Source organism: Labrus bergylta, chromosome 8 (genome assembly GCF_963930695.1).
Source record: "Labrus bergylta chromosome 8, fLabBer1.1, whole genome shotgun sequence".
Lineage (NCBI taxonomy): Eukaryota > Metazoa > Chordata > Actinopteri > Labriformes > Labridae > Labrus > Labrus bergylta.
Genome location: NC_089202.1, coordinates 32,614,392 through 32,628,245, shown reverse-complemented (window position 1 = coordinate 32,628,245; position 13,854 = coordinate 32,614,392). Strand labels below are relative to the sequence as shown.

The 13,854-nt window shown below is 40.8% G+C and overlaps 1 long non-coding RNA gene across 1 annotated transcript; it reads right to left on the bottom strand.

Moving 5' to 3' along the window:
- Positions 1-9,439: 9,439 nt before the first annotated feature.
- LOC109977280 (uncharacterized) lies at positions 9,440-11,348 on the bottom strand. The gene is made up of 3 exons (XR_010666799.1): positions 11,088-11,348; positions 10,486-10,548; positions 9,440-10,298 (listed from the first exon to the last, which is right to left on the bottom strand). It is a non-coding gene; the product is annotated as an uncharacterized lncRNA (long non-coding RNA).
- Between the last annotated feature and the right edge of the window lie 2,506 nt (positions 11,349-13,854).

Here is a 13,854-nt window from a genome sequence, read left to right as displayed (position 1 = left end):
AACGCTGCAGCTCGTGTACTGACCAGAACCAGGAAAAGGGACCACATTACTCCTGTCCTGGCTTCTCTGCACTGGCTCCCTATACAGTCCAGAATAGAATTCAAGATCCTTCTTCTCACCTACAAAGCTCTAAATGGCCAGGCACCATCTTATCTTAAGGAGCTACTAGTGCCGTACTGTCCCTCGAGAGCGTTGCGGTCCCGGAGTGCAGGCCTACTAGTGGTACCTACAGTCTCTAAGTGTACTATGGGAGGTAAAGCCTTCAGTTATCGGGCTCCTCTCCTCTGGAACCGCCTTCCAGCCGGGGTCCGTGAGGCAGACACAGTCTGTATTTTTAAGAATAGACTTAAAACTTTCCTTTTTGATAAATCTTATAGTTAGTGCTGGTGTAGACCAGCTCTTAGTTATGCTGCTATAGGCTTAGACTACCGGGGGAACTGGCACCTTGAGCTCCTCTCTCTCTCTCTCTCTCTCTCTCTCTCTCTCTCTCTCTCTCTCTCTCTCTGTGCATATACAGTACATCATATTACTGCATGTATCTATCTGTAAATCTCAGTCACTAACCACCTACTTTCCTGAGAGCTCTTGAGCTCTCTTAGGCTCCTCAAGATTGTTGATGGACGGCCTGCCAGAACAACCCCCCCTCCCCGCCAGATTGTTCATGGACGGTCTGCCTTCCCCCACCCCCTTGCTCCCTATCCCTCTTCCTGCATCTTATCCCATCTCTCCCCCTATCCCTTTCCAACCCCGGCGCAGTCTAGGCCTCTGAAGGCCGAAGATTTCTGCCTTTTACTAAGGCAGTTTTTTCTTACCACTGTAACTTTTGCTGCTTTGCTAAAGTGCTCATGATGGATAGGCCGGGTCTTTGTAACATAACAATGAGTAAGGTGTTTTACCTGCTTTTTGTAACATAACAATGAGTAAGGTCTTTTACCTGCTTTTTGTAACATAACAATGAGTAAGGTCTTTTACCTGCTTTTTGTAAAGTGTCTTGAGATAACACTTGTTATGAGTTGACGCTATACAAATAAAATTGAATTGAATTGAATTTGAAATGATGCACACATTGAACAAGAGAAGGTCATTCAGTTATACTAACTTAATATCTACAAATGTTAATTGGATGCAGAAACATTTTGTTTGAAATCAATATAACAATAAGTGAAGACAATGTTCTTTCACTCTGAGTTTGACATACTCCTTTAAGAATGTGGTGAACTTACTAAATCTAGTACAAGTAACAAACTTATTGTTTGATGATGAAAAACATATTTATTTGAAGTGTATTCTACTAACCCCATGAATCATTTCTTAGAGTTCAATGCAACAGAAAATATTTAGTAGAAACAATTGAAATATTAAATAGATTGAACTAAAAAACAAGCTTTTGTTTAACAAAACAAATCAATACATTTAGTTTTTATTTTTATCTCAGTTTGTATTTTTTATCAAAAATAACTGTTACCATGACTTTTTTTAACTATATTTACCAAATACTTCACTTGGTTATTATACTAATGAAAACAAACCCACTGTACACACATACACATTTCACTTCAACAACATTATTTCAAACCATAATACATGCCACACGTCTGTATATAAGCTGGTTAAATCCAGCGGGTGGTAAAAACCGCCCAGCGCATCACAAGGTGTCCACTTCTTATGAATGTCCACCATTGAGGATGTCCAAAGAAAACGCTGTCTGCGGCGAGCTCACGGCATCCTTAGACTCCTCCCACCCTGCCCACAGACTGTTTACCCTCCTGCCCTCCGGTAGGCGCTTCAGAAGCCTCCGGACCAGAACCAGCAGACTGAGGAACAGCTTTTTCCCAAGGGGCAACCTCCGGTCTCGAAAAATGAAGCCTATGCGGAAGTACAAAAAACTGCAGTTCCTCGAGGTTCCTCTTGAGGCTGGCTGCAGAAGCGCCGGAAGTGCCATAAGCCCACAGCCAAAAAAGCCCGTTTTTACCACAGGAATCAACATGTTTACAGCCTGGTTCAAAAAACGAGATATATCTGAGAAGTTGACGGCCCCTTCTCCTCACACTGTGGGGGGGGTGAATTTTTTTATAACTCATCGGATTGTTTTTTGTTAAGGAAAACGACTATGCCCATATTAGGATTGTGACAGTTTGATTGACAGCTCTGCGCGCCGCATCTGTCTGACGCGTCCATGGTCGCGTCAGGAGCAGGAGCTATGTACTCAACACTAGCTCCCGACCTTGAACCGTTAGCTTTCTTCATCTTTTTTTCTTCGTTTGGAGTGTTTGTTTAGCAAATATCTAACAACGAATATGTCTTGCTGTGCGGTTAATTGTAGTAACAGACCATCCAAGAAGTCGATTCTGCAGTTTTTTCGGTGAGTGATATAGTAGTGTTATATATTTATTGAATACTCTGTCAGGTGTCTGTCTATTTTTGCGGGACTAGCTTGTTTAGCATTAGCTTGTAAACCAGCCGGCTAACTGTACAATTGGCCTCAGTGTAGCCCATTATTTACGCTCAATGGTTTAGCCGATCTCCCATTCATGCCAAAGATGCTAAAGTTAACATCTCTAGCCAGCATTATTTAATTGGGGAAAAAAGTAATTCCAAAGAGTTAGAAATTTGAGTTGTTAAGATGTTGAAAAGAATGAGTTTGTGTGAAGCTAAAGGTTCACCTCGGTGGTTAACCACAGACTGTAAATATGATTATCTGACGTTATGATGAATGCTATACTCAACATAAATGTCGAAATTTATAAATAAACTTTGGATATTAATTCTGCGTTAGTACTTTCCAATAATAATGTAATATGTCATTGTTATTTTTGAGATTATTTTTTTGGTTGACGTTCATTTCGATGGCCCACAAACTGAAAATTATATTTTCTGTCATGATTTTAATAACATAAACATGCGATAACAAGTACAACTCGACGGGTAGAGATCAGCTATATATTGAAGCTGTGCCAAGTGTGCCATTACGCACAGAGGTAGAGAGATATGAAACATCAACTTCAATCAATAATCAGTTCTAATGTTAATCCGTTTAGCACAGAATATTGGGAGTTACACCCATGTTGTCCAAACGGCTCCAATAAGTGCGCCAGGGACCAGAGGCTCTGAATATTTTTGATGTATTCCGTGACTTTTTTGTCTCCTCTTGCCGCGACGGAACAGCACTCTCGGTGCTCCTACAAATGAAGCGTTCTTAATCGATATGGATGCTCTTACAAAGAATATAGCAGTAGTAATATATATATATATATATATATATATATATATATATATATATATATATATATATATATATATATATATAAATAACATACAGAATGAAAATAACATATACAGTAAAGCAATATGTACAATAAATAGTTTTAAGAATACAGCCATGTTGATGTATGTGAATAAGATAGACTGACATATGTGTTAACACATTTTGCCTGTAAATAGTTTTCCTCTAGGTGATTCAGATAGGCTGGAGCAGTGGATGCTCAACCTGAGAAGACAGAACTGGACTCCCAACAAGGCCTCTCGTCTGTGCAGTGAACACTTTGAAAGCTGTCACATCGGCACTGATTCCAGGGTATGGAGATATTTTAAATATTATTATTAACAAAGAAATGTATTGATTTAAACTGATGAAGTACTATCCACAATAAACTGCTTAATTGCACAGTGTAAGTGCAACACAGATGAATACAGTAAATTAACACAAAATGGATGTAATGGATAACTGCTATTTTCTGTCTAACTAATTTTTTCCCTTTTCTTTTTACTTTTTAATAGGGGAGGAAATGTCTAAAGAACACCGCTGTGCCTACCATTTTCCACTTCCCAGAGTAAAAAGTGCCAGGAGGAAAATGCTTGGTGGTAAGTGCAAATGAGGTAAGTGACAATGGCATGGTTGTTTTGAGTAGTGGTGAGGAGGTTTCAGATGTAGGTGATGGTAGCAGTGCCGTAAATCTCATTGCTGATCACAGCAATGTCATGATGGAAGACACACTCCAAGAAGCCTTTGTTGCTCAAGATGTCATTCATCATGACATTACGCTGACAGCGAATGCTGGGGAAGATGTTGGTCTAGGTAGCAGCAATCAACCCATACATCAGAGTAAAAATTGGACAGCATTAGATCACTGTTACATTAGGCCAAAACAGCTAAGTTTTGATCTAATGGCCGTATCTCAGGGTGATCACTCTTACGGTGTTTCTCATTCTCCAAGAACACTGAAGAGGATGGCTTCTGCTACAGAGGTAAAGCTCTGTGCAGCTCGAAAAAAGCTGAGGTTGAAAGTCCAGCACACAAGAAGATTGAAGGCAAAAGTTTCTTCAATGAAAGGTTTAGTCAAAGTGCTTCAGAAGAAACTTCTAATTTCATCGGAATGTGCCTCTCTTCTTTCTGATCTCGAAGATGTTCCAAGAGAGATCTTTCAAAGACTAAAAAAGAAGAAGTCTGTGTTTTCAGAGAATCTGAAACAATTCGCCACAACACTGCATTTCTACTCTCCGAAAGCCTATGACTATGTCAGAGAGAAATTTCTTTTGGCTTTGCCTCATCCACAAACCATAAGAAAGTGGTATAGTAGCATCTCTGCAGATCCTGGATTTACTGTTGCTTCTGTCACAGCTTTAAAAAGTCATGTTGCTGATCAGAAAGGATTAGGTAAGGACACAGTTTGCTCATTGATGATGGATGAAATGTACATTCATAAGCAGACTGAGTTTGGGGGGGACCAAATTCACGGCTATGTTGACATCGGAGCTGGTGAAATTGAAAACGTAATTGCAACACAAGCATTGGTCCTCATGGTTGTTGCAGTTAATGCGTCTTGGAAGATCCCCATTGCTTACTTCCTCATCAACAGCATGACCGGACAAGAGAGAGCAAACATTGTCTGAGAGAGCCTAGTTAGGCTTCATGAAATCGGTGTTAGGGTTGTCTCATTGACATGTGATGGACCATCTCAAAACTTTGCAATGGTCAAAGAGCTTGGTGCCAAGTTGGACCTCGTGGACATGAAACCCTTCTTTTTCCATCCTGAAGATCACACACAAAAAGTCCATGTTCTCTTGGATCCATGTCACATGCTCAAGCTTCTTCGGAATGTCTTTTCAACAGTCGAGGTTCTGGTGAGAGAAGATGGCCAGCAGATAAGATGGCAGTACATCAAGGAGCTCAACAAGCTTCAGGAGAAGGAGGGTTTGCGCCTTGGCAACAAACTGAAGATGGCACATATTCAGTGGTGCAATCAAAAAATGAAGGTACATCTTGCAGCCCAACTCTTCAGCAGCAGTCTGGCTGATGCCATTGAGTATTGTGAGAGGGGGCTTAAATATCCCCAGTTCTTTGGATGTTCAGCCACTGTTCAATTCTTGCGCACCATTGATGCTGCTTTTGATGTCCTTAACAGCAGGAACCCACTTGGAAAGGGATTTAAAGCCCCCCTGAAGCCAGCAAACAAACACCATGCCAAGGCCATTTTAGATGAAGCAGAGTCACTCCTTTGTGGGCTCAGAATGACAGGAAGAGACAACACACTTGTACATGTGCACTCTACACAGAAGAGAACTGCCATTTATGGTTTCATTGCTTGTGCAAGAAGTGTGATGGGCATCTATGAAGATCTGATAGAGCAGCCAGCAGCCCCATGCCGATACCTTCTGACATACAAACTCAGCCAGGACCACTTGGAGCTGTTCTTCTCTGCAATCAGAGCACGTGGCGGATTTAACAACAACCCCAATGTGAGGCAGTTTAGAGGAGCTTACAAGCGCCTCCTTGTAAGGCATCAGGTAAAAAGAGGCACAGGTAACTGTCTCCTTCGTGACAACACAACCATCCTTGATTCAACACCCGCGACTGTGAATGTTGCGCGCAGGTTGGATGTGAAGCCAGTTGAAGTGCTTGTGCCTGAGGATGACAGTCTGTCTGACCTTCCAGATGTTGACAGTCTATCTGAGTACAAAGACGCAGCAATTTCTTACATCACAGGCTTCATTGTCAAGAAGATGAAACAGAAGATAACATGCATGGCTTGTTCACAAGCACTGACCTCAGATGACTCGGTTCACCATTTCATTACTTTGAAGAACAGAGGTGGCCTCCAGAAACCATCACCGGACATCACTGCAGTTTGCCAAGCTACTGAAAGACGCTTTCAGAGGCTTCTAAAAATCAATGAGGGCAAGCCTCCACTGGGAAGAGGAACAACTGCAGCAATTGTCACCCAGGTTCTTGCAGATTGTTCAGAGAAGAATCTCTTTCCCCAGCTGCACAGCCACATGTTTGACATGTGTGTTGAAGCCAACCATGTCCATGTTTTGGTAAGGATGGCTACTGCATGGTACTGCAAAGTTCGACTGAACCACATAGCAAGAAGAGAGGCAGAAAAAATAAAGGAAGGTAAAGTGGTTCGCAGAAAGCTTACTAAATTAATCAATTTTTATGGAGATTAAATAAAAGGTGTTTGGTCACTTCTGTGTGTGGTTAAAGTACGTAAGTTATTATATATTTTGATATTGTACATATGTGTATATATTTATATGTATGTTTCTATTACTGTACAGTATGTTCTTCTACCTGCTTCTCTTTGTTTATATATGCATATTTGTATGTGTATATATTTGTATGTATGTTTCTATATCTGTACAGTATGTTCTTCTACCTGCATCTCTTTATGTATATATATATATGTATATTTGTGTATATGGTTCTCTAATTGTACAACAAATTATATTTCCTGCATATCAGAATGTGGCCAACTCCTTTTTGATGTTTTTCTTGCAACATGGGAAATGGTAAGTATAATAATGCTATAGAACAACATTGAAACTGTTACTTGGAGCCTGCATGAACGGGGCACAAGTAACTTTCAATGTCTGCCGTTTAGAAAGTGCACATGTTGTCACAAGTGAGCAGAAATCTTGAATGTACAGAGCTGGAATTAAAACAATAATTGAACTTAGAGCCTGCATGTACGGGGCCTTAGTTCTTAGTGAAAAGACTTTCTTTCTTTTTTCTCAAAAAAACCCACCGATTACATCGATGATTATCAGTTGGAGCCTGCATGAACGGGGCCCAACTTTTCCATTAAAAATCTACTGGGATGCTACTTCAAGACATAATGAAAATAGAATTCTCAAAACTGTACATAGAGCCTTTAAAGAGAAACCTCACCTCACCACTACTTAAAGCCAATGTCAGATAAAAACTGAACACATGAATGACTGGTCAATGTCTTTTAGAGTCTGCATGAACGGGGCCTAAGATGATGTTGATCTGTTAATCATTTTCAGTGTCAGATTCGTTGTAGTTATTATGTACATAGTTTATGGAATTGTTTGTCCAATTAAAAGTTTACTTAAAATTAAAATGTCTACAAAAAATACATATTATAGAATTTACCTATAAACAAAAAAAACTTCAAGATGTTCAAATGTACTGTATGTTAAATGTTCTGATTTGTTTTTTAGAGTTCACCAACACATTTTTGGATCTCCAGGTTTGATGAAAATGTTATATATTAATATTTAAGTTATGTATTTTGAATTGATTGTTAATTTTGCTGAGGGTTTTTGGAAATTGTTATTGTTACATAGTTGTTATAAGGTAGATAAACATACTTCCTGATTTATTTTGTGGTTAATTTTGTCCCCATTGCTCACCCTCAGGTTCAGTAATAGTACGTAACTTTTGCATTGTTGTTGTATTCTTGCTTTTCATTTTCACGTCCTGTGCTATATAGTGTCTTGTGTGTTTGTCCCGTGTTATATGTTCCTACTCTTGGCCTGCACCTTGTCGTGGTGAGTGGGCTTTCAACCAAGACAGGCCGTACTAAATGTTTAAAACCAGAGTTTTAACCTCTCATTTTCTCTCTCATGTAGGATGTAGGACACCAGGGAGTTGTGTTTCAACAACCTCGCAAGTGTGACAAGCAAGGCATGGTTCAAAGGTTGAAGGTATTACTAGTTTCAACAAAAAAACTATGATTTTAAAAATTATTGTGTTTTTAATGTTAGCTTTGTTGTTGTGAATTCCATGTTATATATATATCTTCTTCCTTTAGGAATATTTATTTCTTATTCCATCGTTGTCTTGATCACTGTCACGTGAGCTGTTCAAACAGTAATCCAGACATGTTCATTTACAATCACTCCTGTTACCTCATAGCGTGGCGTACAGCGGTCAAAAAAGTGTAATTGCTCCCCGTCTAGCAACACCTGACACCCCAGTGATAGTTCCTACCTATATGTTTGTCATTCCCTGTCTGTTTAATCCTCATGTGTCTCTCCCCTGTCTGTGTGAGTGTGGTGGGTTCATGTTCTCAGGCGGCGCCAGGTGCAGCTAGTTGGTCATCAGGATCTCTACTACAAAGACTTCCTTCTGCTTCACCTCGGTGCCAGATTGTTTCACCAGCTCGTGTGGTTTGTACTCTCTTGGCTTCTCTGGATGACTAGTTCTCGTGTTATAGCTTGTGTAGCTCACCTGGTTTTTCTTCTCTGCCTTGCGTCAGATAGCTGTTCGTGTTTTGCTTCACCTCACCTGTGCTTTTGGGACACCACACTGGGATCACGGACACTGCCACTTGGAACCTCGCACTACCCCTCCCCTTGCACTTTTTGAGTCACATTTGGAATAAACTTTTTGTAACTTTATCCTGCCTGTTTGAGTCGTGCTTTTGGGTCCAGAATTTGTACTAATCGTATCAGGAGTCTCCTACTAGTTTCCATTTCTTAACCTCTTAAATATACATAGAATACTTTTTTTAATAAAAAATAAATAACCACCAAAATAAATAACAAGCCTGGTGCAAAAACAAATAGGGGTGATAGTTATTGTCCATTGATGGGACTGCGGGAACAGACGGGACTGCAGAACAGACGGGGGACTGCAGGAACAGACAGGGGACTGCAGGAACAGACGGGGGACTGCAGAACAGACGGGGGACTGTAGGAACAGACGGGGGACTGCAGAACAGACGGGGGACTGCAGAACAGACGGGGGACTGCAGGAACAGACGGGGGACTGCAGAACAGACGGGACTGCAGGAACAGACGGGGGACTGCAGAACAGACGGGGGACTGCAGGAACAGACGGGGGACTGCAGAACAGACGGGGGACTGCAGAACAGACGGGGGACTGCAGAACAGACGGGGGACTGCAGGAACAGACGGGGGACTGCAGAACAGACCGGGGACTGCAGGAACAGACGGGGGACTGCAGAACAGACGGGGGACTGCAGAACAGACGGGGGACTGCAGGAACAGACGGGGGACTGCAGAACAGACGGGGGACTGCAGAACAGACGGGGGACTGCAGGAACAGACGGGGGACTGCAGAACAGACGGGGGACTGCAGAACAGACGGGGGACTGCAGGAACAGACGGGGGACTGCAGAACAGACGGGGGACTGCAGGAACAGACGGGGGACTGCAGAACAGACGGGGGACTGCAGGAACAGCGAGGGACTGCAGGAACAGACGGGGGACTGCAGGAACAGGAACTCACTCAGGCTTCAAACGTTCATATTTACATAACATATGTATGGTGACAGCTATGTCCATCATGAGCCCAGGGAGCTGCAAAGAGTTGGTTGGTTGGTTGGGGGGGGGGGAGGGACACAGTGTCATGGCTACAGAAGCGGATGTTTAACAAAAGTATAAAGAAACTCAACATTAGCCATGGCAGTGGGCTATGAATTTGGCATCTAAAAAAAGGTCCTAAAGGCCACTTTCAAATTCCAGTGGAGTTTCACTGTATTTGGAAGTGGTCTTTAAGGCAATGAGCAAAATTACTTAAAAATATATCATTTCCCCTAGATGTGAAATGAACTCCATCTTTCAAAAATAGCCCAGGACTGTCATGTCTAATTTGAGGGTGCTCAATCATTGCACCGCTTATGGATCCAACAAATGTAGCCATAACACTGTTGACAAACCTACGAGATTTGTCGATCTTCCCCGGATGGATGCCATGCCTCCACTGGCACCTCTGGGTGAGGGCAGACAGCATGATCTTCATGCCAGGGTGTCGTGCGTGGAGTTGCTGAAGGTCCTCCTTCATCATATTGACCAGCACGACACCACTGACATGTCCCATGCTGTTGCCCCCACAATGAATGATGAGGCCATCCGGGGGAGACCTCCCTCGGAGTGAGTTTTCAAAGAAGGGAAGGAGGCCTTTCCAGCGAAGTCCACCCCAGCCGAACCAACTCATGTGGACGTTCTTCAGGCCCAGGTTCCTTCCCTCTGTCTCTGCAGCTCTCTGGGCACCTCAATGGACCAGTCACCAATAATCCACACGGTGTCTAAGGGAGAAATACAAAAATGTTCAATTAATGCCTCAGACAAGACAAAATGTACAGTTAACTACATGTGACAGCTCAGGCTGTTTTTTTGTTATTAGCCTCATCTGCAGGAATAATATTGAACAAGGTAGCTGCAGTTCATAATAATAGATGCCAGTCTTAAAATACAATTTATTCTAATACTTACAGGTTTTGGCGGGTGAAGCTGACACTCCATCACTGTCCACAGACTCCATGACTTCAGAGGATTCTATAGAAAATAAATATCTTATGATTAATATAAAATATTTATTTTTCAATTGTCATGTTCACCTCATCGCTGTTGACATCAGTAAATATAAGACACAGACATTCCTCTTTTTGTCAGAACAGTAACATGAACTGTATGCTTGTAATATTGATTTCTTCTGGATGTCTCACATGTTTATTTACAGTTTATGTCTAACAGTAGGTTCATCAACAACAACGAAAAGAAAAGAAAAGAAGCGCCAAATATCTTTCTTTTATGGTTTTCAAACAGACTTCTAAACTTTAAACATGTTATTACACCCAAGTAATGATTTGTAACACGATGTGAGAATTTTAATGTAAAGATTAGCCTCAAACTGTTTCTTACATTTTATGTTACAACTTTGCTAATGTTTTGTTCTACTAACCCGGACAAAGTCACTGCTGTGACTAATAACCACCGGTAATAATTTTTTGGGTAGTTTTAAGACTTCAATTATATATTTGGGTTGAAGATAATTCGTTTTAACTGTGTTATAGAAAAGTTTAAGGTTAACTTACTGTTTATAGTTATGGACGAGTGGGAGCAGGACAGCAGTAGCAGATAGAGCAGTTGTTAGCTATGCTGTGAAGTAGCCTGCTAGGCTGCTAGCGTCAAGCTCGTCGGTCGCGTCGGTCGGTCGGCGAACTTTGGTCCCGCCCACAGTCCCGCCTTACTGCTGTTACTAGGTTGATCCAAAGTTAGGTTGAGACAGCAAATCCAATATGGATGCGGCCGTCGATTGGACTCATTTTCTGCCTATGTCACAGACGCGTCAGGGTTCGTCCAGTAATATTTACAGTCTATGGTTTTTCCCCAGAGCTGTCTCTCTACTGAACTCTGCCCCCCGAACTCTGAACTCTGTCTCTCTCTCTCTCTCCCTCTCTCTCTCTCCGCCCCCTGCTGACCTCCCTTTCCCCTGCATATCACCTCACACCCATCATCCCCCCACCACTCCTCCTGGTCACACACACACATCTCTCATCCATCTGTATTATTGTATTATAGTATGTTCATATTATGTCCATATTCTTTATATTATCTGTAAACTTGTATAGCATGCTCACTGCATCTTAATCTGTATATTATTAGTATAGCATGCTCACTGCACCTTAATCTGTATATTATTAGTATAGCATGCTCACTGCATCTTAATCTGTATATTATTAGTATAGCATGCTCACTGCATCTTAATCTGTATATTATTAGTATAGCATGCTCACTGCACCTTAATCTGTATATTATTAGTATAGCATGCTCACTGCATCTTAATCTGTATATTATTAGTATAGCATGCTCACTGCATCTTAATCTGTATATTATTAGTATAGCATGCTCACTGCACCTTAATCTGTATATTATTAGTATAGCATGCTCACTGCATCTTAATCTGTATATTATTAGTATAGCATGCTCACTGCACCTTAATCTGTATATTATTAGTATAGCATGCTCACTGCACCTTAATCTGTATATTATTAGTATAGCATGCTCACTGCACCTTAATCTGTATATTATAATCCTAAGAATACACTTATATTTATAGCATTTATTTATATTTATAGCATCCCATTAATCCAGCCAGATATACCTAATAATTCACTTTTTTTGTCAACATCTGTAAATTTTGTAATTACTGTACATAGCACAGACTATTGCACTTTCTGCTTATTTGCACTTCTGGTGAGATGCCAAACCTCATTTCGTTACTCTATACCTGTATATGTGTAATGACAATAAAGTTGAATCTCATCTCATCTCATCTCATCTCATTTGGCTAGCTATGCTATTGAGAAACAGGCTTCCATTACACATTACTAGACTAAACCAAGATGAAGGAGAAACAAAAATACCATTCTGTGACAGACAGGTCTGATAGAGGAGCTGAGGCCTCCATTGTCAGGTCTTTTACATTTTTGACAGTTGAGAAGGGAACGTCTCTCCGCGAGTGGGCGTGGCTTCGGCGCATTCCATGGACACGCCCACATCATCCCAGAGGAGAGAGAACAGCTACATTTTTCATGATTTTGAAGCTTCATTTTATAAATTTATAGGTCTTTTTCGTTGCTGAAATTTGGCCTGGAGGTTCATAATACATTCTTCTTCTGTATAAAACACTAAAAAACTTTTTTGGACTTTTTGGTTTACAGGGACTTTAAAGACAGTTTTAGAAAACTATTTTCTGCATCAATATTTTGAAGCAGTGATAGAAGAATTCTTGAGTTTAAAAAAGTGAATCGTGGTGCAGTGCTGGAAAACATGAAGACAGGATTTTAAACTTTTCACATTATGTGATATAGTTATGCATTTACCATAGTTTGTGTTCATTTTTCTGTTATGTTGTTTACCAAGGGAACATTAGCTGGGATTAAAAACTAAGTGTTGGAGCATCGGTGGTCTAGCTGCTCCGCTCCCCATGTAGAGAGGTAGTTGTGCTTGCAGAGGACAGTCTGGGTTTAAAGTCAAAGAGTTGTTCAAAATAAGACGGACAGAAATCCATAGACACACAAGAGACACACAATGGGCCTCATTCACTAACAGTGTGTACGCACAAATATGTGCTTAAACTGTGCGTACGAACGTTTGAAGTACAAATCTGGGATTCATCAATATATTCTTACTTGAATTTGTTCTTACTCTGCGAACAAACACAGAACCTCCTCAGACCATGCGTACGCACAAATGATTGACCAGCTTTCTCAGAAAATGTTAACATAAATCTTTCAACTAGTCTAAATGCAAGACATTAAAAATACATTCAGTAAAAAAATATAATATAATATATATATTTAAAAAAATATTGAAAACATGAATTAACTGAAGCATTGACTAAATGTAGTATTAATGAATAATTAAATGTGTGCCTTTTCATCCTTTAATCTAAAATCTTCAATCTAATTATCGATCTCTCCCACCAATAGTGCCACGAAAGATCACATCTGTTACCAAAACCAGCTGATTAATCTGAGAATATTTAAGAGCATGCAGGGAACATACATGATTATAATTTACGTCTAAGAAAGTGTAAAGATCAGCCTTACTGAAACAAATAGCAGCTGGTGCCTTCAGACGAGAGAGCATCAGACCATCAGAACGTTTGAAGAGTGTGATGAATGACTGATCAGCTGATTCTGTCTGCCAATACACGTACTGCTGACACTCTGTAATTCACTGTAACATCATCTAAACCCCCAGACACAACCATCTTTTTCACCTTTTGGGGCCATCTCCTAAAAACTTCTCCGTGTCTCCGCCTCTCCGCTCTCGTCCTGATACACCAATCGGATG